Raw genomic sequence first — 18,656 nt, 5'->3', positions numbered from 1 at the left:
AAATAGGCACAGGGATGCAGTTTTCCCTGTAAACCAGAACACTAGAAGTTCCCGATTGCCTATATCATAGTTCTTCTCTGCGGGTGAAAACCTATGGGAAAAATAGGCACAGGGATGCAGTTTTCCCTGTAAACCAGAACGCTGAGACAGCACAGCCCCTACCCCAACCTCTGAGGCATCTACCTCCACGATAAAGGCAAAGGTGACATCTACATGTCTCAATATGGGTGCAGAACAGAACAATTTCTTCAGAGTGGAGAAAGCAGCATGGGCCTCTGGGGACCAGTGGTGAGTATCTGCCCCTTTCTTGGTGAGACTGGTGAGAGGCGAGATCACCATAGAGTACCCTTTTATGAACCTCCTGTAGTAGTTGGCGAACCCCAGGAATCTCTGGAGAGCTTTCAGTCCTACAGGCTGAGGCCATTCCAAGACAGCTGAAACCTTTCCAGGGTCCATAGATAAAAACAGGGAACACCAAGAGCCCCAATAGTGTAATTCATACTGGACAAGGTGGCAATAAGTTTGTATTGCTAAATACTCACAAGTCAGGGTCACCAGCAGGCAACCACTGTAAAGGCAGGTGGGGAGATTGTCCTGACCCCACTCAGGATTAAGAAGTCGCTCTCTGTAGACAGGAAGAAAGGGTAGCAACCCTCCACCAAGGGTGGACTCAAAATTGTATACAATGAACAGAGGCGCCAAAAGTATAAGATTAGATTAAATGAGCTTAAAAAACAATTTAAATGGCAAAATTGAAGGAGGAAGTGGTGGTCTTACCTCCCTCAAGCTGACACGACAACGACTGCGATTCAGACAGTCTAACACATTTATTAGGAACTCCAAAAAAAAATGCAAAGCAGTTCGCAGGTTCAACCCCGCTTCATCAGGCAATATCAGGCAATCCAGGGTCCATAGAGAGGCCAGAGGTCGAGATTATGTACCCCAGAAATGCGACAGAGGTCACTTCGAAAATGCACTTTTCCAATTTAGCATACAGCATATTCTGTCTCAACTTCCGTAACACAAACCCAACATGTTTCCTGTGTTCTGAGAGGTTGGATGAGAAAATCAGTATATCGTCTAAGTACACCAAGACGAATTTGCCCAACACCTCTCTGAACACCTCGTTAATCAGCTCTTGGAAGACGGCCGGGGCGTTACACAACCCGAAGGGCATCACTAGGTACTCGTAATGCCCGTCGGGTGTGTTAAAGGCCGTCTTCCATTCATCACCGTCCCTGATACGCACAAGGTTGTATGCACCCCTCAAACCCAGCTTCGAGAAAATCTTAGCATTGGTGACCTGGGTAAACAAATCGTCAATTAAAGGCAAAGGGTAACCATTTTTTACTGTAATCTTATTTAAGTCCCGATAATCAATGCATGGACGGAGGCCTCCATCCTTTTTCACAAAAAAAGAATCCTGCCCCTGCTGGTGACCGAGAGGGACGAATAAAGCCATTAGCTAAGTTTTCTCGGATGTATTCTTGCATAGCTAATTTCTCTGGCCCAGATAAATTATAGAGATGACCTCTAGGGGGCATACAACCAGACCTGAGATCGATGGGACAATCAAAAGGACGGTGAGGGGGAAGTTTATCTGCTGATTTGGGACTAAACATGTCTGCAAATTCTGAATACTGGCTTGGCAAACCTTCCACCTGAATCTTGGTGTTACCCAAGGTTACCTTCGCTAAACAATGATGATGACAATGGGTAGACCAGCTCGTTAGCTGACCTGAAGCCCAATTGATCTGAGGAGAGTGAAGTTGTAACCATGGCATGCCAAGAATGATCATGGAAGTTGACATCCTCAAAACCAGAAACTGTAGACTCTCATTGTGTAACACCCCCACCGTAACCCTTAACTCTGGGGTCTGAGACAGAGGGTATTTACTCTGCAGAGGAGAGTCGTCCACTGCAGTGACCAGAATCCATTGATTCAAAAGGGGAAATAGGAATCCCTAATTTCTTTGCAAATTCGTAATCCATAAAGTTGGCTGCTGAGCCAGAGTCTAGGAAGGCCTCAGTGGCCACTATTTGATCCTCCCAAGATATAGTACAAGGGAGGAGCAAACGTCTATCGTCTAGAGGTAAAGACTGCGCGCCTAGGGTATTACCTCCAACTACACCTAGGCGGCAGCGTTTCCCGACTTCTTGGGACAATTCTGCACTCTGTGACCCTCCTCTGCACAGTATAGACAGAGCTGTTCGGTTTTTCTGCGATTCCGCTCCACCCGGGACAATTTTGACCGACCAATCTGCATTGGTCCTGGTGGAGGTGAAACGGGTGGAGGAGAGGCGTAGGAAACATATCTCACATTGTTCCTATTCCGAGTCTGTTTCTGGTAACGTAGACGACGATCAACCCTGACTGCTAATGAAATGGTCTCATCAATAGACTTTGGCTCAGGATGACCCAGCATTAGATCAGATACCACGTCTGACAACCCTGACAAAAAACAGTCCAGAAGTGCAAATGACCCCCATCTAGCTGAAACTGCCCATTTTCTGAACTCAGCTGCGTAAACCTCAACCGGATCCCTGCCCTGCCGCAAAGTCTTGGGCTTGCCCAGGTCTGGGAATCCCCTGACAGCAGAGTCTGAATGAACGTAATTCTCTGTGCCACGGTTCCTGATGAATTAGGTCTCAACCCAAAGTACAATAACACTCGATTTCTAAAATTCTGAAAGTCAGATCTGTGACCAGAAAACTTTTCAGGCACAGGCATACGCAAGTCTGTACCTGGAGGAGATCGCACTATATTCACAGCTGTCTGTAGGACTTGTGCAGACCCAGACAAAGTGTTGATCTGGGTCTGATGACTGCCCAGCACTTGGATGAAATTCTCCACCGAGGTGGTGAGTGCATCAAGATGGCTGTTAAGTGCGTCCATTTGGTTTTGGTTTGCCATTCTGTAACGATCGGTGTCAGCACACAGAGAGAATCTGATTATTGGTGATCTGCAGTATCACCAAGAATACAGATATATACCTGATTATTGATGATTTGCAGAATCACCGATAATCCAAGTATAAACTAACCTCTGGACACCTATATAGTGTGAGTGTTTGGTGCAACAGTAATGACTTTGAGTAAGACTATCCGAGGAGCAGGTGGTCTTTGGCAGTAAGGGCGATACTGCCTTCTGAGAAGTGCAAAAACCTTCCAGCAGCCTGAGACCTCCAAAGGGGTGGAGTCCCAGGCTGAAGGTAGGAAGGACCTGTGAGTGAGTGACACCTGAAGGTGGATGTCACTAGCAGGTCTGGAGACTATCTCTTAAGGAGAGAGATAGCTCTCAAGGTCGGGCAAGCCATGTCGGCAACACACGGACAGACAAGGTACAGAGACAGAAGGCTGATTCGGTATCCAAAGGCAGGCAGGGTTGGCAACAGATAATCAGATATGCATAGGTACCGAATCAGAAAGCAGAGGGATAGTCAGAAAAGCAGTAGGTCATAACAGATATCAAACAATGCCTAGTCTTGGGTGTGAGGTCCGTGGTCTCTACACCCTGAAACTAGTCTGAAGTATAACAGAATGATAACACAAAGTCCCTAATCTTGGGTGTGAGGTCCGTGGTCTCGACACCCTGGAACTAGTCTGAAGTATAACAGAATGATAACACAAAGTCCCTAATCTTGGGTGTGAGGTCCGTGGTCTCGACACCCTGGAACTAGTCTGAAGTATAATAGAATGATAACACAGAGTCCCTAAACTTGGGTGTGAGGTCTGTGGTCTCGACACCCTGGAACTAGTCTGAAGTATAACACAATGATAACACAAAGTCCCTAATCTTGGGTGTGAGGTCCGTGGTCTCGACACCCTGGAACTAGTCTGAAGTATAACACAATGATAAACAGAAGTAATCTGGCTCAGTGTGAATTCCCAGGTCCTCCTGGTTCTAACACACTGTAGGATCTGACTAAGGTCTGAGTGCTTCCACGTAAGTGTTCGCAACAGCAGACAACCTGAGACTGACCAGCAGTGACTATATATAGAGCAGCGCTCTCAGGCACCACCCATCAGTGATTTACCAATAGTCACTTGCTCTGAGGTCAGCTGACCAACCTGGTCAGCTGATCCCTCCTTGGCTGTCATAAAGGTTCTGCCTCTCAGCGCGCGCGCGTATTTCTCAATCTGTGTGAACTAACAGACCCAGCCACACCAGACGCATGCTGCTGCGTGCAAATCGCAGTGCTGGACGCGGAATCAGCCGCCTTGCTGTTAGTACACGTTGCGGCTTTTCCGCGTTCCATTACACTACGCCAAGGACATGGTACCATGGAAGATTACGCCTCTCAGTTCAGAAAATGGGCGGTCTCTTCCAGATGGGAACATTATGCTTTACTACACTGTTTTTTGTCAGGGTTGGCTGATTCAGTTAGTGACATCATGATCAGCCATCCTGAACCCAAAACCTTAGATGAAGCTATTACTTTAGCAATAAAGATTGATCGCAGGGTATGGTACTATAGACAAGGCAGGTCACGGGGTACTCCCAAAACAGTTGTCTCTACCCCACAAGTCACGACTACTCTGGATGAACCAATGCAGATCGGTCATTCAAAGTTGTCGGAGACAGAGAAGACCCGAAGGCGTAAAGAGGGTCTTTGTTTATATTGCAGAGAAAGAGCTCATCTCGTACAAAATTGCAGTAGGAAGGCGGAAAACTTCTTCGCCTAGTTGTAGTTGGAGGTACTACCCTAGGCGAACCTGTTTTGCCTCCGAAGTTTTCTAAAATGTTAGTACCTTGTTCTGTGACGTGAAAGGATCAGGTTTTCCTTTTTTGTACGCAGGCCTTTGTGGACTCAGGTTCTGCAGCTAATTTTATTGACTTTAGTCTGGTTTCTAAGTGGAGAATTCCCATCCTCCCCTTAGACAAACAGATATCACCGCTATTGATGACTCCCCACTACAAAACAAGCAACCCCTCTCACAGACTCCAATGCTCACCTGTCATGTGGGCGTTCTGCATAGGGAGGAACTGCAATTTTATGTATTAAAGATGCCATCCGCAAAGATTGTGTTAGGACTCCCATGGTTACATCAACATTCACCCAAGATTGACTGGAATACGGGACAAATACTGGCCTGGTCCCCTGCTTGTCAATCTTCCTGTCTTGAGAAAGTTACGCTATGTTCCACTGAGGTTGTAATGGAAGGTTTTCCTTCCACCTATGCAGAATTCTCAGATGTTTTCTGCCCACAAGCAGCAGATAAGCTTCCCCCACATAGAGATTTTGATTGTCCCATTGATCTGAGGCCAGGTACCATGCCTCCCAGAGGGCATTTATACAACCTCTCGGGTCCAGAACAACTTGCTATGAAGAATTACATTAAGGAGAACCTAGAGAAAGGGTTCATCCGTCCTTCTAAGTCACCAGCAGGGGCGGGTTTTTTCTTTGTTCAGGAAAAAGATGGTGGATTGCGCCCATGTATTGATTATAAGGCACTCAATAAGATAACGATTCCCAACCGTTATCCTTTACCTTTAATTGATGATTTGTTTTCTCAAGTTTCTGGAGCGCAAGTGTTCTCCAAGCTGGACCTGAGAGGGGCATATAACTTGATTCGGATTAGACAGGGGGATGAATGGAAGACCGCATTCAACACACCCGATGGGCATTACGAGTACTTGGTGATGCCCTTCGGGTTGTGTAACGCCCCCGCGGTATTCCAGGGATTTGTCAACGCAGTGCTAGAGTGGCCACAGCCTACTGGCTTCAAAGCACTCCAACGCTTCCTAGGTTTTGCAAACTATTATAGAAAATGTATTAAGGGATTTTCTTCAGTAGTGGTACCCCTCACTAATTTGACAAAAAAAGGGGCTGATACTTACAATTGGTCTCAGGAGGCCTGTGAGGCCTTCAACCAGCTCAAGTCCATGTTCTGTGCTGCCCCCATTTTACATCATGTTGATGTCTCTCGCCCGTTTATTGTGGAAGTAGATGCCTCTGAAGTTGGAGTGGGGGCCGTACTGTCCCAATATTCAGGGTCTCAGGGGCGCTTGCATCCCTGTGCATTTTTTTCCCGTAAATTCTCTCCAGCAGAGAAAAATTACGACAACGGAAACAGGGAGCTTTTGGCCATAAAAATGGCATTTGAGGAGTGGCGACACTGCCTGGAGGGGGCAGAACATGTTATTACAGTTTATACAGATCACAAAAACCTGGAATATATTGAGGGTGCTAAGAGGCTCAATCCGAGACAAGCTCGGTGGGCACTCTTCTTTTCACGATTCCGATTTGTAACTACGTACAAACCAGGTAGTAAAAATGTGAGGGCCGACGCATTGTCCCGATGTTTCGAACCTGAGACAGTACAGCCCTCACCCCCTGTTAACATCTTGCCAGATCATATGGTGATTGCAGCCACAGAAACCATGGAGGACTTGGCAGTCACTTTGCAGCCTTATCAGTCTGAGGCTCCAGAGGGGAAGCCAGATAGTCTATTGTTTGTGCCATTACAGCTGCGATTGCAGGTGTTACAGATGTTCCATAGCCACAAAAATGCAGGGCATCCTGGAATAGGCAGGATGGAGGAACATTTGTCTCACAGTGTGTGGTGGCCTTCATGGAAAAATGACTGTAAGGACTTTGTGACTTCCTGCATTGTCTGTGCCCGCAGTAAGTCATCCAGACAAGCTCCGGCGGGTATGTTACAGTCATTGCCCACTCCCTCAGAACCATGGACCCATATATCCATGGATTTTGTGGGAGAACTCCCCAATTCTGAGGGGAATACAGTAATCTGGTTTGTTGTAAAACGTTTTAGCAAAATGGTCCATTTTGTTCCCTTGAAGAAACTGCCCTCGGCACAAGAGTTGGCAGATCTTTTTTCAATCATGTCTTCGGTTTACACGGAATACCGAGTAATATAGTGTCAGACAGAGGGGTACAGTTTGTGTCGAAATTTTGGCGGGCCTTTTGTCAGCATCTGGGCCTCACATTGTCTTTCTCTTTGGGTTTTCACTCTAAAACCAATGGTCAGACCGAGAGAATGAATCAATCACTGGAGCAATTCCTCTGATGCTATGTGGCTGATTCACAGCAGGATTGGGTAAAGTTTCTTCCCTTTGCGGAGTTTGCCCACAATAATCTCCGAAACGCTTCCTCAGGGTACTCTCCATTTCAGGTGGTTTATGGAAAGACTCCAAAATTTTGCCCCTTGCCAACTTCAAGTTCTCCTTTTCCAGTATTGGATGACTGGCAGAAATCGTGTAAGAGAATTTGGTCGTTGGTAAAAGTCAATTTGGAAAAAGCCTTTAATATACACAAGAGACAGGCTGATAGGAAGCGTTCACCTGAATGGGACTTTACCCCAGGAGACATGGTATGGGTATCCACACGCCACATAGCCCTAAGACAACCATCGGCCAAATTGGGGCCTAGTATATTGGGCCGTACCCCATTGCGGAAAAGATCAATGAAGTAGCTTACAGAGTGGCCCTTCCAGCGACCATGAAAGGGGTTAAGTCTTCTCACATTTCCTTACTTAAACCAGCTGTGTTTGCCGAGTCCTCTCCCCCCCTTCCCCCCCCGGTAATTATCAATGGTGAGCCTGAATATGAGGTAGAGGAGATTTTGGATTCTCGTAAGGTGCTGAATTCATTTCAGTATTTGGTCCACTGGAAGGGATATGGTCCTGAGGAGAGGTCATGGGTCCCAGCTCGTAATCTCCATGCTAAGGAATTAAAACAAAAATTTCACTTGTTACATCCTGAAAGTGTTTCAGGGGCGTGTCCGGAGGCCACGCTTTCGGGGGGGGGGAGGGGTAATGTCAGTAGTAGCAAAATTACCTCGGCAGCTGAGAGCGGCGCGACCGCCGCTCTCGCGTCTGACGTCACGGCGGATGCCGCCGCCGCCTCCTTGGCATCGCTTCCCAACAAGATCAGGTCTCTCCAGGGCGCATCTCAGCAGAAGGGCGCACGCGCCCACACAGAGACAGGACCTTTATGCACTGAGGAGAAAGGTCAGCTGACCGGCCGGTCAGTTGACACCTGGGAGCTGACCTCTGTCGCCTGATTGGTTGAGAGGTGTGGGCGGAACTGAGGGGATTACCCTTGCATTTAAGTCCCGGGCTGTCAGTTCAACTTTGTCTGCTGTTGCTGAAAATTTGCGTTTAAGCTCTCAGACTTAAGATAGTTCTGGTGTGCTTTGATCCGGGAGGAAACCGAGGATTTCACACAAGATAGGAATTGTTTGATAGCTATAATTATAAATTGATATTATTGTCTTTATGTGTGTGAACCTTGCCTGAACTCTCGACTATCCTTTGCCTCACGATTCTGTACTCTGCATATCTGTCTAGTTGCCGACCCCGGCCCGACCTCGACTCTGCTCTTGCCTTCTGATTCTGTACTTCCGCATATCTGATTGCTGCCGACCTTAGCTATCCTCTGACTACGTACTGTTCGCTGATTTTGTACTGCTGCCTGACCGACGAGTTACCGACCCTGCCTGTACGACCTCTCCTGTTCTGGTGATAGTCCCACAGCCTGGGGATATCACTTGGGAGTGCTCCTGAGCTACTGTGCACCTAAACACGTGCGATCACTCTGATTAAAGTACTGACAGTTCTGTTACTATCTCTGCATTATTGGTGATTCTGCAGATCACCCCTTAATCAGATATAGTTTCTGTATTATTGGTAATACTGCAGATCACCAAATAATCAGAATCCTGTCACCAGCTGACACTAACCGTTACACATAACCTTTATATTGTAACAGAAATCTGTCTCAGTTTAAATGTAAATTTTAGCGAACATTTCAGATTCCATACCTTTTATTTATTGGCAATGGGGATTGCAATTTTTGACAACAAAAAATGGAATTTCACTTTAACAACAATAATCTATGTCTGGATCTGTCTTAATACGACAACATATTTCTCTGCTTATTTTTCAGATTCCCTCAGACAGCATGAGTTATAAACATGCATACCGAGTAATTCTTCACATGAGTAAATTTCCTGCTGAGGAACACACATAAGTGCTTGGAAAATAAGAACCATAGGAATCTGGTGGATCCATCAGGTACAGTACCTATGGGCAGTCATTATGGCATGCATTTGGTATTGTGAATACTGAGTGGTAGTAAGGCATCAGAATCCTTAGTCAAATGATACCAAAACTTTTCTGAAATGCATACGTCTGTCATTAGCATTTTTGGGGGGTTCAGATGGTACAACTTAAGTGGTACTTTCTGCCCCACCTCTGAATCCTTAGCACCCTGCAACCCCTCATCCTTATACAATGGTCCCAACATGGAGTATGACCCAGAGCTGTATCCACAACTGCTGAATAACTGTTGTATAAGTGCCACATTTTGCACCACACTATATTATGCAGCAAATGCTTGGTGGTAACATCTATGTGAAAAAGAATTGCAGAATGTTGTAGCTTTTTATTTAATATCTTGGGAAGGACAATTAAAATCTTTAAAATGTATAAAATAAAAAATATATAATTCCTATCCAATGCCCAGTCTAATGACACTTAGTGGAGCACTCCTATTATTTTTTTTTACATCTTTCTAAGCACATAAAGATCTGTGTCCAGGGTCATTGCAACAAGATTGTGACATCAGGGAGTGACATACCATTAAGAGGATAATCTGGCCTGGCTGGCATAACCAGAAATGTTATAGAAAAATTAAATTACCGGATTTGCATATTTATTCCAAGTGAGCTATTCCAGGCTGAGGATGATGATGATACCGGAGAGAGGAGGGTCTCATCTGCCAGGGAATTATCCTATTTTAAAAACCAGTATACATCATACCATGGCTGGGAATAGAACCCAGATCTCACTGTGTGGTGGGCAAGCACACTAACCACGGTACCACTCCAGTAGTAACTGAAGCTGGCCTAAAATTTACCATTTATGCTCAATGCAATAGAAACATTAGGTTGCTTAAAGGGAACCTTAACTAAGAGTGATATGGATGTTTCCTGTAAACAATACCAGTTGCCTGGCAGTCCAGCTGATCTTTGTGACTGCAATAGTGGCTGAATCACACTCTGAAACAAGCATGCAGCTAATCCAGTCTGACTTCAGTCAGAGCACCTGATCTGCATGCTTGTTCAGGGGCTGTGGCTAAAAGTATTAGAGACACAGGATCAGCAGGCGATTCAGGCAACTGGTATTATTTTAAAAGGAGAAATCCATATCCTTCTCCGTTTAGGTTCCCTTTAAGGATTTGTAGCATAAAAGCCAACTCACATTGGCTGGGATTTGAACCTGGGTCTCACTGTGTGGTGGGCAAGCACACTAACCACTGTACCACTACAGTAGTAACTGAAGCTGGCCTAAAATTTACCATTTATGCTCAATACAAGAGAAAAAGTAGACAAGACAAATAACATTTATATCACACTTTTCTCCTGATGGACTCAAAGCACCAGAGCTGCAGCCACTAGGGCATGCTCTATAGGCAGTAGCAGTGTTAGGAAGACTTGCCTAAGGTCTCCTACTGAATAGGTGCTGGCTTACTGAACAGACAGAGCTGAGATTCGAAATTTTAGGCCAGCTTCAGTTACTACTGTAGTGGTACAGTGGTTAGTGTGCTTGCCCACCACACAGTGAGACCCAGGTTCAAATCCCAGCCAATGTGAGTTGGCTTTTATGCTTCAAATCCTTAAAGGGAACCTAAACGGAGAAGGATATGGATTTCTCCTTTTAAAATAATACCAGTTGCCTGAATCGCCTGCTGATTCTGTGTCTCTAATACTTTTAGCCACAGCCCCTGAACAACGATGCAGATCAGGTGCTCTGACTGAAGTCAGACTGGATTAGCTGCATGCTTGTTTCAGGGTGTGATTCAGCCACTATTGCAGTCACAAAGATCAGCTGGACTGCCAGGCAACTGGTATTGTTTACAGGAAACATCCATATCACTCTCAGTTAAGGTTCCCTTTAAGCAACCTAATGTTTCTATTGCATTGAGCATAAATGGTAAATTTTAGGCCAGCTTCAGTTACCACTGTAGTGGTACAGTGGTTAGTGTGCTTGCCCACCACACAGCGAGACCCAGGTTCAAATTCCAGCCAATGTGAGTTGGCTTTTATGCTACAAATCCTTAAAGGGAACCTAAACGGAGAAGGATTTGGATTTCTCCTTTTAAAATAATACCAGTTGCCTGAATCGCCTGCTGATCCTGTGTCTCTAATACTTTTAGCCACAGCCCCTGAACAAGCATGCAAATCAGGTGCTCTGACTGAAGTCAGACTGGATTAGCTGCATGCTTGTTTCAGGGTGTGATTCAGCCACTATTGCAGTCACAAAGATCAGCTGGACTGCCAGGCAACTGGTATTGTTTACAGGAAACATCCATATCACTCTCAGTTAAGGTTCCCTTTAAGCAACCTAATGTTTCTATTGCATTGAGCATAAATGGTAAATTTTAGGCCAGCTTCAGTTACTACTGTAGTGGTAACGTGGTTAGTGTGCTTGCCCACCACACAGTGAGATCTGGGTTATGATGTATACTGGTTTTTGAAATAGGATAATTGCCTGGCAGATGAGACACTCCTCCCTCCGGTAGGAGGGAATAGGTAGAAGGGAGGTGGGAGGAGGGAGGAGACCCACAAGAGGCCAATTAAAATCTCTGTAGCAGCTGTCCCATAACTAATTAGTGTAGGCAGACAACTAAGTCAAGTGGTATAAGGACCTTGCTTGGAGGAGGGAGGGTGGGCAGGCTTACAGCAGTGAGACCAGTGTGTTTGGCAATAATGTGTCTGCTGTGATATGGAGGCTCAAAGTTTTGCTCAATAGACCATTATGAGGCGAATCGAACTTCCGAAAAAATTCGCCTGATGCAGGCGAATGCGAACCCCCAACGCTCGCCTGGAACCGTTCGCTACATCTCGTAAACACGACCTTGTGATGAACACCACTACTAGCGATTTTTGGAGTGTTTTGGTGCAGCATTTTTTATATTTTGTTACAGTAGAGCTGTAACTTAACAGCTTCTTTAACAAAAACGCATGGAAATTCACTCTGATCTAGCACTTTTCACAGAGATTTTCCACTTTCCTATTCTTAAAGGGCAGCTGTAGTGAGAGGTATACGGAGGCTGCCATATTTATTTCCTTTTCAACAATACCAGTTGCCTGGCAGCTCTGCTGCTCTTTTTGGCTGCAGTCATGTCTGAATTAGGCCAGAAACAAGCATGCAGCTAATGTTGTCAGGTTTGACAATAATGTCAGAAACAACTGATCTGCTGCATGCTTGTTCAGGGTTTATGGCTAGAAGTATTAAAGGCAGAGGATCAGCATGGAAGCCAGGCAACTAGAATTCATGAAAAGGAAGTAAATATGGCAGCCACTTTATACCTTTAACTACAGTTCTCCTTTAACATTGAGGCTGAATCGTCTCAGAAATCAGCAAAAATGCTGCAGGACCCACGTTTGCATCTGGGAAAAAATCACATCGCTCTGGTGTGCTCCACCCCATTCAAATTCATTAGCCAAGCTCTTTTCAAAGCACTAGCAATTTTAAAAACCTTCAGAAAAGCTCTTGGTGTGCACCAGCCCTCAGTCGGGGTTTTCTGTCCAGTGCATCTCTGACATCCCTTTACTGTGCTGCAGCCACCAGGGGGAGCTGTTCTGCATGCCAGAATACAGATTTTCACATATAAAGGGATGCAGAAAGGCCTCAAAAAATGTCACTTTCCTCTGCTCTGTGAGGGCTGGAACCCACTAGAGCGAGTTTTTGAGCGTTCAGGGAGCGTGAGAAATCGCTAGCGATTTCCCTAAACGCTCTGCCAATGTAAATGGATGGTGCAAATTCCACAGAAGCGCTTGCGATTAGCAAAATAGCAAACGCAGGACATGCAGAATTCTGTTAGCGCTTGCGCTTTAATGTAAAGTAGTAAGTAATCACTGGTGTAAGCGCTCATCAAAACTTGCACGGAGCGATTTTGCTAGCGTTTTAAATTTAATGTACACTGTAGCAAAAGTAAAAATAATTGACAGGACCAATCAGACTTTAAAACACTAATCGCTACACAACCACTGGCAAATTGAATACACTTTCTAAAACCGCTCCCAAAAACGCTCATGAAATCGCTTACAAACTGCTCATACAAAACGCTAGAGATTGCGATTAGCGATAGCGTTCTGTAGGGGGGTTCCAGGCCTGAGAGTGAAAACCAGCCCAATACCCTGTCGCCTCTTAAACTCTCACAACTGCTCACTGCTGCCTGGTAACTGCTTGCGGAGCACACAGTTTAAAGGGGAACTGAAGTAAGAGGTATATAGAGGCTGCCATATTTATTTTCTTTTAATCAATACCAGTTGCCTGGCAGCCCTGCTGGTCTATTTCTCTGCAGTAGTATCTGGATAACACCAGAAACAAGCATGCAGCTAGTCTTGTCAGATCTGACTTTAAAGTCTGAAACACCTGATCTGCTGCATGGCAGAGGATTAGCAGGACTGCCAGGCAACTGGTATTGCTGAAAAGGAAATAAACATTGCAGCCTCCATATACCTCTCTCTTCAGTTCCCCTTTAAGGAACCATTCATACTAGAGTGTTTTGCCGGCGATTTCGGCAAAAAGCTCAAACGCTAGCACTTTTGAAAGCGCTAGTGTAATAAAACCCTAAGGCCAGAAACCCACTAGGAGCAATTTTCTGAGCGATTTGTGATATGATTTTATAAAAATCCCCCATAGCACTGCATTAGCAAGAGCTTTTTCAAATCACTAGCACTTAGAAATCACTCCTAGTGGATTTCTGACCTCAGGGCCCGTTCTTACTTGGGCGATTTGCGCTAATCGCCCAAAATCGCGAAATGCAAACGCGTAGCCTGCACCATTTTCAGGCAATTTCCCGGCGATCACGTTTCAGTGCTATAGAAGCGCTAAACGCAATAGCGGGAAAATCACTGCAGTTTCAAGTGATTTTTCCATGTGTAATTGCGGGAAAATCACTCCAGCAAAACACCGGCGATAATCGCCGGCGTTTTGCCCTTTCAAGTGTGACTGGGCCCTAACAGTCCGTGGAAATGAGGGCTCCTTACTGAATGCGGAAAACTTTGTGAATTGCAATTTCTTGACATCTCCTAAGGCATTTACTGCATAAGTCGATAATTTACCTCACTAGTTAGTAATATTAATTTTCTGTGCGGTAATAGGTTTAGTGAATTGAATTTGGGAAGGTGATCAGTAAAATCAGCTGTTTTCAGCATTACCGCATGCGGTAATGCTTAGGCAATAGAGCCCACTGTGTGCATTTTCTCAATTACATTACTGTTCAACACCTGTGATGGTTAACTTGCTTGTAAATAGACATGGTCAATGAGATGGAAATAATTCTAGCTTGCATGCAAATTTAACCCCTAACATTTTTGATTGACCAAGTTTCAAACTGAATACATTTGCAGTAAATTTGGGTGCAAGCACAAATCATTTTCAATCTTACTTCTAAAATTGCAAGCTCCAGGGTTGTACTCCTCCTAAAGGTCCATATACGCGTTAGATTGATGTTACACGACAGGGATTGCAACCCAATCCCTTGGGTGATATCGTTGGGCTGCGGCTGTACAGATGCAGAGTCAGCTGTATAGCTGACAATGCGTGTGCGTTGTAATGCGGAGAGGTGGAGGGCTGATGGAAAGCCACAGACGTGATGCCACGCAGCAGGCAAGCAGTGAGGAGAAAGGTATCAGCCGTCACTTGGCCAAGTTGATCCATCTGGCAGATCGCTCCCTAGGCAGTGGTCAGGGGCTGCTGTACACAAGCCAAATAATTGGCTAAGGCAGTTGTTATTGGCCGCCTCTGCTGACTTTAATCTAGCTTTATAATGAGTATGACTGCTGTGCTTACTGATTTGCAGACTGGAAACAGGCAAGAGACCACTGTTGCATGCTATTTTCAGGAAAGGGATTCAGTAAGGCTGGGTTCACAGTGGGCATTGTGTTCCTAGTAACAGGAACGCAACTGAATGGGAAAGCGGAGCTGCACACTATCTGTGCATTGCGTCATCTACAGAGAAGCATACATCCAATGAAAAGTATGCTTCACAGTAACTTAGCGAGTGCATTTTGAGGTAATGCATTGCATGCATGCAGTGTGTTACAATTCCACATGACATTATACCGCAACGCACCCACCGCACTATGAATGTCGCATAGGTGGTGCATTGCAGTGCAGCAAGCTCTGTTACAAATCAACCATGATGCTGCACTGCATTGCCTTAGGGTCCTTTTCCACTCTAGTGTTTTGTGATCCGATCGCAAGCAGCATGTGAAACATGCATTCAAGTGTGAGCTAGCCCATTGATTAACATTGGTTCTCAGTTTTCCTATGCAGCAAACATGCAGCCATTATGACTACCCCACAGCCCTGCTACTCCTCGGGTAGTTATGCCTCTGCACATATTTCTGTAAGAGTATCTATCTACATAGAGCACATTGCTACTCATTTTCGATAGCAGCACAAGCACTTCTATCTTCCAGGTTCTGTTAGAAACACTGTGGAATGGCTGGATTTTTTTTAATGAAAATAAAACATAAAAGGAAATTCTCTGAATAAGTGTTCTGTTATTTCTTGCAATCCATAGAACTAAACTGGATGAATTGTATTTTTGTAATCAAAAGTAGTATTTTCCTTTAAAATGCTTAGGTATTTACCATTGAGGTGGGATGCTAAATTTACATGCCAATGGTTAACTGGTGGTCCTCTGCAGCCATGGACATGCCCAAGTGTCTCATGCCAGATCTTGGTCAGTCAGACTGCAGCTGCCATTAATTGCGACAATGTAGAGCGTGCAAGACAGTTTGCGTGAAAGCAAAATAATATTTCTCATTTCTGTGTGAATGCAGAGCGTTCTTTTCAGGTCTTAACTGTTTGCATGTCAATTAATCACATCTAGCCATGCATTTTATAGCATGTGCAGCTTGCAGAGTATGATTATATGCCGCCTTCCCTGGGATTACTTGGAACACACTATTGTGTGTGGCAGGGACGGATCTAGGGGGGGGCGAGCGGGTCTCTTGCCCCAGGCGCAGTTTGTTGAATTCTTAAAAAGGCTCCAAAACTGGATAGGGAAAGGCAGTTTAGGCGCCAAAACCTGACCTTTATGCACCAAAACCTGACCTTTAGGCGCCAAAACTGGATGAGGAATGGCAGTTTAGGCGCCAAAACCTGACCTTTAGGCACCAAAACTGGATGGGAATGGCAGTTTAGGCGCCAAAACCTGACCTTGCCCCAGGCGCAATTTGGTCTAGGTCCGTCCCTGGACTGTGTGGATGTGCTGCACCTGGGGAGGCACATTCATTAAAAAAAAAATTATATTTTAAATACGGGTTTTTGTAAATAGATTCAAATTATTGTAGTTGTAGCTAATAGGCAGCTATCAATATAATGGTTTCCGTTTCAAGGGTGTTTATTATGTAAGAAATAAGTTCACAATAATATCTTAAACAGATCACATATCAAGTCCCCCTTGAGGGAATGTCAAAACTTGAAACAACAATAATATAGTCATTCCAACCAAGGTTGGTATATTATACAAAAAGTTTAGAACTTACAATCTTACTTATACCAAAAGCGAAAAGCAATGACCTCAAAGAAACCGCACCAAAACAGCTATATCAGTAAGCAATATATCATCCTTTATTGAAAATACAAACATTAAAAACCATTAAAATATGGTGGGGGACAATGTATAAACCCACAATGTCGGAGAACCGGAGGAATTACAAAGTGCTAGTGTTAATATTGAAGAACATGAATAAATATTACAATTGCATATTATGAAATAGGGGAAAAGGGTGTGATAACACCAGGAAGGGTTCAACACTACTATTTCAGGGGGTTCCTCCCTTCCTGGTGTTATCACACCCTTTTCCCCTATTTCATAATATGCAATTGTAATATTTATTCATGCTATTTGCACATGTGTTATTTATGTTTCTTTTTGTATGTGTCACAATATTGATACACGGTCAGTGCCACGTTTATGCTATTTTGAGGTTCTTCAATATTAACACTAGCACTTTGTAATTCCTCCGGTTCTCCGACATTGTGGGTTTATACATTGTCCCCCACCATATTTTAATGGTTTTTAATGTTTGTATTTTCAATAAAGGATGATATATTGCTTACTGATATAGCTGTTTTGGTGCGGTTTCTTTGAGGTCATTGCTTTTCGCTTTTGGTATAATTACTGTATTTTTGACCGTTCTGCACATTACAGACCCACCCCGTGTTTATACATATAGGGTGGCGTATTGATTGTAGGGGATGGTGCTCCCCGTATTGCTTTTTGCTTACAATCTTACTTATCTTAAGGTAATATCCTTATATTCAAACATGTAAAAACATCCAAATTTTTCTACTGTTTTATTAAGGAAGGGGGGGGGGGGGAAGTGGAAAAAGGGGAGGGGAAAGAGGTTAGTCTATCCCATGAGTGGGGGTGCCACAGCATGCCAATGGGACAGACATAGGGAAAGAAGGAAGGGAGGGGGAGAGGGGGAGGGGGAAGGTGTAGGGGTGAGGGTGGGGAGGGGAAGTCTCCCAGAAGGGAGGGAGAGCCCCTAGTAATTATTAGTTAATCAATATATGAAAAATTTTAACAGAGATGTCCATTTTCCCCAAGTCCCAACATAACTTTTATTCTTAGTTTTTTGGTTTGACGCATCAACGCCATAAGAGGTTCTATATAATCAGAACTTGTGGAGGATGTAGGGCAGTCCTTCGTTGTCTTGGTACTCTATCCATGGAGTCCAGATATCGAGAAAGGAGTCCAATTTATCACGTACTTTTGCTAGGATGTGCTCTGAGAGCATGGCTTCGTTAAGTTTTGAAAATACTAATTGAGGGTTAAGCCTTGAAGACTTCCAGTTGTGAGCTATCTGCCTTCTTGCCAGGGCCATAATATGGTGCAAAAGTTTGTTAGTTATCTGGGACATTTTGTGTGGTTTGTTTCCTAAGAGGGCTACCGTGGGATCAAAGGGAATGTTAGTTTTAAGTATAAGGGAAGTACGTCTCCATGTAGTTTTCCAGAAAGCTCTCGCTACTGGACATTGCCACCACATGTGCCACATGGTACCTTTCTGTCCACATCCCCTAGGGCATATCTCGGTTTGATCTGGGCAAAAAGCATGCATCCTCGCTGGGGTAAAATATGTGCGATGTAGTAATTTGAGTGACGTTTCCATAGAGGAGTAGAATAAGCTATTTTTTAACATGGTGGTGCAACAATGGCCCCACTTGCTTGCCGACAATTCTTTGCCGGTTTCTCGCTCCCAGTCTAGCTGGTACTTATATTTCTCCTCCGGGTCGTCTTTAAAAAGCATATAGTAGAAGTCTGAAATGAGACCTTTATTCAAAGGTCCATTTCTACATCTAGTTTCAAATAGTGTATATAAGCATATTTCTTTAATTGGTTGGAGTTTATCGATATAATCAAATATTTGACATGCCCTAGGGAGTTCTTGACGTGGTACTTCTTTCTCATTCAAGAATTGTCTAAGTGAGGTTAAACGGAATGCTGAGGTAAATTTACCTAATCTAATGAGACCCTTTGATGACCACCAAGAGAAAAGTGAGGCGTTCCAGCCTGGAGGGAAATCAGGGTTCCCTAAAATTGTGGACATGAGAGTAGTCGGTGACTGAAGCTTATAGACAAATCTGAGGTTTAGCCATAG

General features: G+C 44.5%; 1 long non-coding RNA gene across 1 annotated transcript in view; it reads left to right on the top strand.

Moving 5' to 3' along the window:
* The window catches only part of LOC137544316 (uncharacterized), a 64,482-nt gene that overhangs the window by 33,145 nt on the left and 12,681 nt on the right, over window positions 1–18,656 (top strand). Inside the window, exon 2 of the long non-coding RNA XR_011025815.1 lies at window positions 8,912–9,039. This is a non-coding gene — a long non-coding RNA (uncharacterized lncRNA). The remainder of the gene's footprint in view (window positions 1–8,911; window positions 9,040–18,656) is intronic.

The sequence above is a fragment of the Hyperolius riggenbachi genome, chromosome 2 (genome assembly GCF_040937935.1).
Source record: "Hyperolius riggenbachi isolate aHypRig1 chromosome 2, aHypRig1.pri, whole genome shotgun sequence".
NCBI classification, from domain to species: Eukaryota; Metazoa; Chordata; class Amphibia; order Anura; family Hyperoliidae; genus Hyperolius; species Hyperolius riggenbachi.
Note: the sequence above shows the minus strand (reverse complement) of the source record. Positions and strands in the feature narration are given on the sequence as shown.